Genomic DNA, 11,626 nt, shown 5'->3' on the forward strand with positions numbered 1-11,626 from the left:
GTTTAGACTTTCCGGATTCTCATGAATGCCGCCATCAATCTAGCTTATACCACGGAGATTCCGATTAAGAAATCTAAGAGACATTTATTCAATCTGATGTAGAATGGAGGTGATTGTCAGACACACGTTCATGGTTTGAGGAAGGTGATGAGTGTCACTGATCATCACCTTCTCCACAGTTAGGCGCGAATGGATATCTTAGATAGGAGCACGCATGTTTGAAAGGAAAACAGACATACTTGCATTAATTCATCGAGACACAGCAGAGCTCCTCACCCCCAACAATGGAGTTTAGAGACTCATGCCGTCAAAGAGTACAAAGTTCAGATCTAAAAATGTCATGAGATGCAAAATAAGTCTCTAAAAGTTGTTTAAATACTAAACTAGTAGCCTAGATTTACAAAAAATGAGTAAACTATGATAGATGGTGCAGAGATCCACTTCTGGGGCCCACTTGGTGTGTGCTGGGGCTGAGACTTAAACAATTCACGTGCATAAGGCTGTTTTGGGCGTTCAACGCAGGTTTGGATCCATTTTTGGCGTTGAACTCCAACTTGTAATCCTTTTCTGGCGCTGGACACCAGAATTGGGCAGAGAACTGGCGTTGAACGCCAGTTTACGTCGTCTATCCTTGAGCAAAGTATGGACTATTATATATTGCTGGAAAGCCCTGGATGTCTACTTTCCAACGCAATTGAAAGCGCGCCATTTCGAGTTCTGTAGCTCCAGAAAATCCATTTTGAATGCGGGGAGGTCAGAATCCAACAGCATCAGCAGTCCTTTTTCAGCCTGAATCAGATTTTTGCTCAGCTCTCTTAATTTCAGCCAGAAAAATACCTGAAATTACAGAAAAACACACAACTCATAGTAAAGTCCAGAAATATGATTTTTTCATAAAAACTAATGGAAATAAACTAAAAACTCACTAAAACATACTAAAAACTATACGAAATTAACCCCAAAAAGCGTATAAAATATCCGCTCATCAAGGACCAAGTCCGAGATATTAGAATCTTCGTGGTATAAGTTAGAACCCATGGATGGCCATAATGGGTTGCCGAAAAGTCTAAACCTTGTCTGTGGTATTCCGAGTAGGATCTGGGAAGGGATGGCTGTGACGAGCTTCAAACTCGCGAGTGCTGGGCGTAGTGACATGATCGAGAACCGACAGATGATTAGCCATGCAGTGACAGCGCATTGGACCATTTTCACAGAGAGGATGGGATGTAGCCATTGACAACGGTGATGCCCTACATAAAGCTTGCCATGGAAGGGAGTAGGAATGATTGGATGAAGACAGCAGGAAAGCAGAGGTTCAGGAGGAATGAAAGCATCTCTATACGCTTATTTGAAATTCTCACCAATGAATTACATAAGTATCTCTATCCCAGTTTATATTTTATTTATGTTTTTATTATCAATTCACCATAACCATTTGAATCCGCCTGACTGAGATTTACAAGGTGACCATAGCTTGCTTCAGGCCGACAATCTCCGTGGGATCGACCCTTACTCACGTAAGGTTTATTACTTGGACGACCCAGTACACTTGCTGGTTAGTTGTGCGAAGTTGTGATAAAGAGTTGAGATTACAATTGTGCGTACCAATTTGTTGGCGCCATTGATGATCACAATTTCATGCACCACCTATCAAACACTATTGTTGCTTAATCCATCAATCCTCGTGGGATCGACCCTTACTCACGTAAGGTATTACTTGGTACGACCCGATGCACTTGTCGGTTAGTTTGTGGTTAGAAATTCCGCACCAGTATACCACATATGAGAACCATTCCCAACCCAAGAAAAATGTGAACTTCTAAGTTTAAGTTAAGCAATCATTATTTCAGGCATTCAATAAGCCCAACAACACATGAAGTTAGTATTTTGTATTAACAACTTCTAGAGAGCCAACAACTATGTATGAGCATGAAAATCCATCAACCCAGTTAAATAGTTTTTAGTAAGTAGAAGAACAAGAAAGTTACAAATACAACAAATAGAAAGCCTAAGATCATTATGAAACTATACTTACTTTTAAATCATGTGAAAGTTTTAAATTTTCTTCAAGATCACTTTTTCTTTTGGCCAACTCATTAGATGCAGCTGTGATGGCTTCATTTTGCTTGTCATCAACTGCCTAATAAACAAAAAATATGTGAATTTGGGAATTGTAGTTCAACAAACTGCTGAAAGATAACCATAAATAACAAAGACATCAATAGTGATTTACTGAGTGAAACATAATAGATTAGTGAAAGACACACATATAAGCTGAGTAACTTTACCTTTTTTCCCTGATCAGGTAGCATATTCAAAACTGAGCATAAATGAACTTTTAATTATTTAAACAAAAGCTGCACCAACCAGCCCCTTCTCTCGGGTATAATCCAAATCACTCGAACTCCCACTTCCACTTCAAAATTCCAGAAAAAAAGGAAAACCCCACTTGCACTAGAACTCCCACATCAAGAGGGAATGATCAAAATGCAAAGAAATATCCCTCAAAGCTAATAAATAAATAAAATAAAACAAAAGTAAAAGGAAAAATCTTCACTTCAAATCCCAACAGAGCTCAATTCATATATCAAAGATACTAATATTAGCTAATATGTATTGATTCTGAATATATCTAATTATGATCAAATCAATCATAATGTCAAAATGGCATAATAATAAGCACCACTAGCGGAAAAATTATAAAACATAGAAGTAATAATGATGGTCAAGAAAACCCAACCACAAAAATAATAATACTTATATCTCTAGTCAAATGGAGACATTAAATAATCCGGCAAACAAATACCAACACAAACGTAAACAAAATATAATGTCGTATGTCACTAGACGGTTCATATGCCCACAAGAAAATAATAAAAATAAAAATAATAAAAAATATCCTATGTTGTAAATCTAATCCTGTGGAACCAGCCCTAATTTTTATAAATTGATAGCACAAGCACTTGAAAGGGAGATATAATCAGCAATTTTAACATGCATAAATTAAAAATATAATATATAGATTATAACTCTATGGCTTTTTGTTGTTGATGACATCATTCAAAAGTCCAGCCCATGTATTGCTATTATTGGGTCCACTAGAATACAACGAGACATGAGAAAACTGAGGATATAATGTAATTCCGGCAGTAGAAGGATATTGGTTGAAGTACGTCATGCCATTTGGAACAGGATGAAAAGGAATAGGGAGGACTCCACCATAAGGTTGATAAGGAAGGACCACTGGATAATGATGCATAGGATATTGTGGCAATCCTGGTATCTTGGTTGTGGATGCATCTGGAACTTCAGTCACTTCTATTCCTGATGTGTTAGTCTTATCTTTTAATGTCTCTTGAGTTAGAGTGATTTCTTCGATCTAAACATAAATCATAATTTTTAAATAATTACGATACAGCATTTAAAAAATAAATAAAGAAATTAGTCAGACAAGCTAGAGTCGAGTAAGAATTTTCTCAAAATGTTGGCCTCACTCACCCTTAAACTCTCAGTTGCACTTATGGTATTGGATTAAAATAATTTAAATTCAAATTAAGACTTTAATTTTCCTTCTTGAATTATATAATATAAATTATTAGATATGCGAAATGTTACCTTCTGTCGACTTTTTTTGCTATTTGCTCTAATCTTCGGTGTCTCTGTCAATTTAGATACAGACTTCTTGCTTCCACAACCCTTGAATTTTTTGTAATAGAATAATAAGAAATAATATAAGCACTACGAGAATAATATGTTGCAAATTTGAATTGAAATGACAATAAATTTGATAGATGGTATAACATGGACAAGTGCTTGCTTTAAAATTATTGTTATTGTGCACGGGTGTATTTTCTACTGATTTTGTGTTCTGAGAGGGAGTTTGTTTATCGGCATCACATTCTTCAACCTGCTAAAAAAAATTTTAAAAATTGCTCAAAATATAGCATTATTTAATAGTTCTGTGAAAGACACTAAAATAATAGGTAAGCATAAAGTATATCCTTAAGCAAGGCATTATATTAATACCATTGGTTCATCTTCAGCATTTGAGTATTCGGCGGGGGAGTCCTCCTTGGCGAGTAATGGACATGTCCTAACGAAATGCCTGCTTGACTTACAATGAGAACATCTTCGCCTCTTTTGGCCTTTTGGAACCTTTCTTGGAGCCCCTATTGACTTCACAACAGCTGGATCACCTATTAGCGCTGACGTGGGAGAAAGCCTCGCTTGTGCATCACCTTTATTTTACACCTTCGAAATTAGCTTAAGTAACTCACCTGAGATTTCCCTATAGTCGGCTGAATTTTTGGAAGAAATATCACAAAGCTTCCAACAAATAGATGCCATTGCACCGTATCTAAGTGTGGGCACTATATCATCAGCGGTGTCTTGCTCGCCAATTGAGGATATAAAATCACTCTTTGCATCTCTTGTCCATCTTTTTAGGATAAGAGATGTAGGGACGCATTTTGCATTGTGATGCTTCAAGACCCCAAAGATGTGGGAGCACGGTAATCCACGAGTCTCAAATAGCCTGCACTCACATGCAAACAGGTCCTTGTCTTTATTGTAAGATACTTTAAATTCCCATTGCTGATTAAAATACTCACTCGTGTTGTACTCAACAATGTCTCCACTGTTTGGGCATTCAGTCACATTTAAGGCACCTGCTGCTTCTATCTCATCTTTCACAAGTTTGAAAATATTTCTAGTATAATGTTCAGCAGCTTGTTTCTCAAAACTTTCCAAGCACGTAGTCAAAATAGGAAACTTATAAAAGGTTTCAAAGTCAGCAGTAAGATGGTTGTTTCGGTAATGCCTTAGTACTTCACTAAATTTATTCATGAATTCAAGGAGACTGGTTTTACTGTCAACATAGTTCTTCAATAATGAATGAATTCCCTCACACTGTGATGTAGTTCTTATGCGGCCAAAGAAGTGCTCCCTCAAATATGCGGTAGCCCACTTCATTCTGTCATTATAAATGCCCTGGACCCATTCATTCTCGGCAAGTCCGTATTTGGATATGATCTCGTTCCATCTCTGTTCAAATATTTGTATGGTAAACTGTCCATATAGTAATACACTAAAATTGTCCCAAAAATTCTTGTTTTTATATTATGTACCACATTATGATGGAGATGCCATGCACAAAGACGGTGTGGTATACCAGGAAATACTTCTAGCATAGCCTCTCTCATAGCACGGTCTCCGTCTGTCACAACGCCTCCGGGTAGTTTTTCTAACATGATTTTCGAAAATTCCTTCAGTGCCCACTTGAAAGTTTCGGACCTTTCATCTGAGAGCAGAGCGCATCCAAAGATAGTTGTCTAGCCATGGTGGTTGGTCCCTGAAAATATGACTAAGGGCTTGTTGTATACATTTTTCTTGTAAGTGGTGTCAAAAGCCAGTACATCGCCAAAACATTCGTAATCAACAACGCTTTCTCCATCAGCCCACACCAAATTATCCAACCTTCCATCCTTTAACGGGTCACTGTCTGCCTTAGAAAACAGATAGGCCAACGCAGCAAATGCATCACCGTCTTTCACTTTGCCACGCCTAGTCTTACTAATGTGGTTATGTAAGTCTTTGCTGGTAAAACCCACTTTATCGTATCCACCTTTTTGGGAAACCATGTAACCCATTATGTGGCAAGTTTTAACACCACATGCTCGCAAGTTGTCTGCTTGTGTTTTATCGGCCTCATCAAGCCCACAATTCACAGCAATAAGATGTCTGTACTTAGGTGGACACGGTAGATGATTGTGTTCACTCTCAAAGATACTGACTTTTTACTTACCCATTCTATAGTGACAAATGAACCAAATCCTCGCCCTGCAGTTGACACAAGTAATTGCCCTATGCTCTCTTTGCCGATTGTCCCTTTTAAGGTGCTTCCAATGTCTTTCTCCTGCTTTATTGCAAACCAACTGTCTTGTATTAATGTTGCCATTAGCATCCATCGTCTTCAAGTCTTTTCGGGACATAAATCCATAGCACTTGGCATATTTGGCATAAAATTCACAAACTTGAGATTCTGTATCAAACACCAGTCCCCATATGTCTTCAATGGTCAAATCAGTTATCAACTTTTCATCACCATCAGCATTAATTATATCTGCCTCTGCTTCATCTACAGTTACATCCACCATATCATCACTTTCATTGGAACTGCACTCATACTCAACACTTAAATCCTCTGATTGATCACCATCCTTATCCGACTCTTTGCCATCATTCTCCATGATTGAACTTAAAATTTTAACATGTTAGGTACTAACTAAATGCTAGGAGAATGGAATAGGCATAATGAACTAAACCTTTTTTATTAAAATTATTGGTCAATCAAATTCTATGAAACCTAAGAGCTATTAGTACATAAGAATGTTAAAACAGTTTTTAAAACTTAAAAAAATTATAATAAAGTTTTCCAGAGAGAGAAGACAAGAATTCAACTATTCTCATAATGGCACCACTGAAGGATATCCTTAAATATGTTGGCTAGTTTATAGCTTTAGCAGTTGTATTATTTCTAGGGAATATAATAAAGCGACCAATTTTCTAGATCAGCAACATAATAGATATGTCACAAAATTTGATACCTTCTATCTACCAATATGCCACAATACAAAGGCTATGAGATCAAAGGCATACAGATCACTACGACTTAGTGAGGAATATGAAAAAGAAATTCCTAAAGTGGGTCACAAGATTTACATCTTTAATCATCACAGGACCAACCTCAGAGAGAAGGTCCAAGCATGGTAGTAGAATCTCTTTGGAAGCATGGATTGAGCCATACTAAACCAATAGGAGCAGTTTTAACATGGCAGGAGCAATTTTACCATGGCAAGTTTTCATCTTTCACTCAATGAACAATTTATTAAATCAACCACAGCAAAATACAATATAACAATCAAAAGGTAGAGAACAACACCAAAACAATAATTTATCAAATTAACAAGTTAATAAGATCAATTAAAACTGAAAATCAAAATAACAAGAACAATTAACATTTTAAACCACAGCAAACTAACAACAAAATAAAAACTAGAAAACATACTAACCATGAAAACAACAATAGAAAAAACAATAACTGAATAATTAATAGAAGAAAGAACAAGAAGAAGGAAAAAAAATCATCCTAGGATGGAGCAGTTCTGAAATTCAAACAGTACAGGGAAAGGGAGGAGCTTTAAATCGCGACAGAGATGGCTGAATGGAGGCAGACAATGGTGGAACGGTGGCTGAAAGGCCACAAAATAGAAGCTGAACAAAGGCTCGAACACTCGGCGTAGACGACTGAACAGAGGGCTAAGCAGCTCGAACAAGGGTTGGCCAAAAAGGGCAGAACAAGGGTTGGCCAAAAAACAGACGCAGAAATTTGGCCAAAAAAGAGGCAGATGCGCGGCAAACAAGGGCGACGTTGCGTTGAGGCTGTAGCAGCGGCGGTGGCTGGACGTTGAGGAACGGCGATGAGAGATGGCTGCTTCGGTGCTTCTTCCAAGCTGCATTTGAGTTCTCATCTGTCTTCTCTGCGTTCTTCAGTGTGTTCATTCAGAGGCCAGAGAGAAGGAAGTGAGGGAGTGAGGAGGAGCTCGATGAGAGGAAGGAGGAGAGTGGCTGAGTGAGACTGTGAGAGAGGAGAGGCGAAGAAGGTTGCAAGAATTTGAAAAGTGCCACGTTCAACTCTTAAGTAGCAAGTTTAAAAACAGAGTAATTTCTAGAAATTTGGGCAGCAAGTAGCAGCAAAATATAAGCACATGAATCCAAAAATTGCAATTAACATGAGAAAGGCATGGATTGCATGTACAGAGGCAGCATCAAACTTAATTTCACAAGTACAGTTCAGTAGGACAGCAGGTAGAATCAGGTTACATGAAATAGAAACAGCACAGCAATGATCATACCAATATCATTTAGCAAACAAGCAGTATTAAGCCATGTTGGATAATTAAGAACGGAGCAATTATCAGACCTAGAATCTTCTAACCACAACCTAGCTACCTAACAGCATATATATCTATCTATTCTAACAAACAGAATTAATCAGCAATCTAACTAAAAATAACAACAGAATTAATAAAAAAAAATAAAGAAACAGAGCAGGAAGTAGGGATGAGGCAGGGGACCTGGAATGTAGCAGAGATAGACTGGGAAATAGAAAGGGGAAGAAGAGCAGAAGTAGTGCCGCCTAGAGTTAGTGGTGGCCGGCTGAGCTCGCGGCGGCGCAGAGAGCGGCGCGAGCGGCGGAACGATGCAGGGCAGAGAGATTTAGCTTCTCTCTGTGGCAGTGACGAGAGCTGGGGGGTAGAAGCGTTCGAAGGGAAGAGGAGAGGCGAGAAGAGAAGAGGGAAGGTAAGAATGGTGGTCAGCTTGCCCAACGTTGGGTCGCCGGACGGAGAGCACGGAGAGAGAGGAGCGGTGAGAGTTCTGTCTTTTTTCTTTTTTTTTTAAAGAGACAAAATGACGCAGTTTAGGGGTATTACTTTCAAACCAAAAACTCGCTAAAAAATTGGACGGTTCTACCGTTTCACCGGTTAACTGTCGGTTCGACCAGTTTTTTCACCAGTTTTTTGCCAAGCGGTTTCTGGCCTTATCCAGACCAGCTAGGTGACCGGATTCCGGTTATTCTGGTTGAACCGGCCAGTTTGGTTCGGTTTTCAGAACCATGGTTACTGGTTAGGGTTCCTCTAACCAACGGCACCGTTTTGAGCAAATTTTAGAAAACCGGTCTGGTCCCAGTTCGGTTCGACGGTCCAATGACGGTTTCTGAATCTTTCGGTTTTGATATATGACCGATTCGTTTTTTATACCGGTTCACGGTTCGACCGACCGGTTCGAACCGATTTTCAAAATCTTGGTCCGAACTGCTTTTTCCCTCAGTTCACAATTTGACCGGTTCGACCAATCAGTTCGAACCGTTTTTAGAACTTTGCATTTTTCCCTTATTCCAAAAATCTAGCCAGGTGACGGTTCGATTCGACCAACCAGTTCATAAAGATAAATGCCATTAAATAATAAAAAAATTAAAAATACAATAAATCATATACCTTTTTTAGACCTTCATCAACTTTTCCCATAAATTCTTTTTGATAATATTTCAACAAAACTTCAATTTTGGTATCACATTGTAGTATGAATTGCTGAATTTAATAGTTAGGGGGTAAGTCAGTGACACCAATTAAGTAATAAGATAAAATAAATAAAAACAGTAACAACCCTGAAAAAGACATTGCGTACCGAAAACATAGCTGGTAAATACCAGTGTGTTTGACATCCTATTTCTTTCTCCTGCATGGTTAGCATAGTAGCCACCAAATCCAACATCTATGTGGTAAATAATAAATATATTAGGAATTAAAATATGCTAGAGATAGCAGTTTAATTATGCACTTACATCCCATGTACTCACTCCTTGGGAATTAATGACTTGAAATTGTCACGAGTTCTGCTAAATTTTTTTGTTGTCGCCAATACCTCATCACTACATATACGAATCACATTAATATTGAACTATTTTTTAAATTTTTAGTAGATAGATAATGAGATATTTAACCTTCTTTTATTTGGTAGAGGATTCATGTGAATGCTTGTGATATGAGAACTTACAGATGGATTCTCCATTCTCCATTTATTGTGCTCGATTTTTTTATGGTTTAGGGTAGGCATGCTAATAGAATATCCACTTGGTGTACTCTTTTTTAAGAGTGCCTTTTGCTCCTCAGTTAGAGATTTGTGTGAGGTCCCTGGTGGATTTTTTTTTTATTTTTTGAAAAGTTGTCTTTAATGGAGGCAGCATTCACACCAACCTTATTTTCAGACAAATGTGAATTCCAGACAATTCTTCTCTTGGTCGTAGATATCTTCTTATCGCGTACACTTGTCTGTTTTGATGCCTTTTTATTTGTACTAGAGTCAGACTGATGATGTTGTGGAGACTTTAGCAATTTAAGAATTTCATTTGTATCTCTTGGATTAGTAGATTGAAAAGGATATAAGAGAGTAGGAGGCTAAAAATTTGTGACAGTTGGACCTACAATAAATGATGGTGGGAATATGTTGTATAGTGATGGATGCATGGTTGTCGGATATTGGTTAGAATATACTGTAGCAGTATAAAAACCAGGGTACATAGAATACAAAAATTAGGGTATGTGAGGTATATGGTTCAAGTACGAATAATGTAAGAGTTGGTTATCAATAGCATTAATGCTAACATCTCTTGTGTCTCTCTTGTTCTCGTTACGTTGAGGTGATCGGGATGATTCTCGCTTACCCATATCAAAAACTCAAGCATATATGTAACACAATTAGAATTATAATGTGAATATAATTTGCTAATGATCTGCTGAGAAGTGTTTTTATATATAGAATAAAAGTTTGTTTGTTTATTCTTTATTATTGAAAAATATCTTTCAAAAAGATTTTATTGTTATATATATATATATATCATATAATATATAATTATAGTTTTTACAAGGATATGCGGTTTTAAGTTTTACACAGGCTCATATTTTAGTATTAAATATATTTAAAGTTGTTGTAATATCCAAGCTGTCAGAGTCATGTGCATAAGAGTAAAACTGGAAAGATGATCAAATTATTTAAGAAGAACTCCAGATAGAGTTTCAATGCAGGTTCTAAAGAAAAGTTTAGATCGAGTCGCAAAGATTCGGTGGCACATTCCCTCTCGCATGAAGCTTCCTGCCGTTCTCTTTCTTCTTCTCTGGCATAACTGGCACTTCCCACTGAGAAATAGTTGGTCAGACAATTCCCTCTTCTTGTACTCCACTCAAATCAATCCTAAGTTCTACCAATTATAATGGTGTCTTCGCTTGTGGTACAATCAAAACTGACACGGCTTTCGGCACTAAGTCTATCGCAAACTCACTTTCTCTCTGAGATAGGTATTCTGGTACACCTTCGATAGTTACTTCAAAACTTTCTTGTGTAACAACCCAATTTATGGTACGTCATAATCATACTAGAAACTGAGTGCTACCAACTTGTCTTCCTAATTATTATCTATTATTTATTATATGAGCATGATTCGTTATTAAAAGTATAGTTATTTTGCGAGGTACTTTTTTTTTAAAATGTTTGGATTAATAAACAGAATCATTTATAATCAATTCACAAATGATAACAAATAAAACAGTTATAAATAACCACACATAAGTATATCACAAGCAGTTCACAACATTCGGTGATTCAGCCTTTATTAGAGTATAGACTTTTAGTTAAAATACCCCTAGATATAGCTAGGTAATAACTATATACATATATATACATACAACATCCCAGCCCCTGACCTGTTCAAGAAGTCCCTAAGCTGGTGCCCAGGCTAGCCTAGGCTCTATACTCACCTAGTCCCTCTAAACTACTATAGCGAGGGAAAGTATGTTCTAAGTCTTCAAAACTCAAGTCAAGTGGAATGTCATCAAAGGTGGAAGATAGTCTACTACTCCTCTGCACGATCATACATTGTCATATGAGGTCTCACTGGTACTTCATCACGTAGGCACATAACAGGAGTTTCGTACACATGATTTAGGATAATGTTCGCATACGAACGAGGTGCAAACGTTGGCTGGTCTCACAGTATATACATATAAATAGA

Source organism: Arachis ipaensis, chromosome B05 (genome assembly GCF_000816755.2).
Source record: "Arachis ipaensis cultivar K30076 chromosome B05, Araip1.1, whole genome shotgun sequence".
NCBI classification, from domain to species: domain Eukaryota; kingdom Viridiplantae; phylum Streptophyta; class Magnoliopsida; order Fabales; family Fabaceae; genus Arachis; species Arachis ipaensis.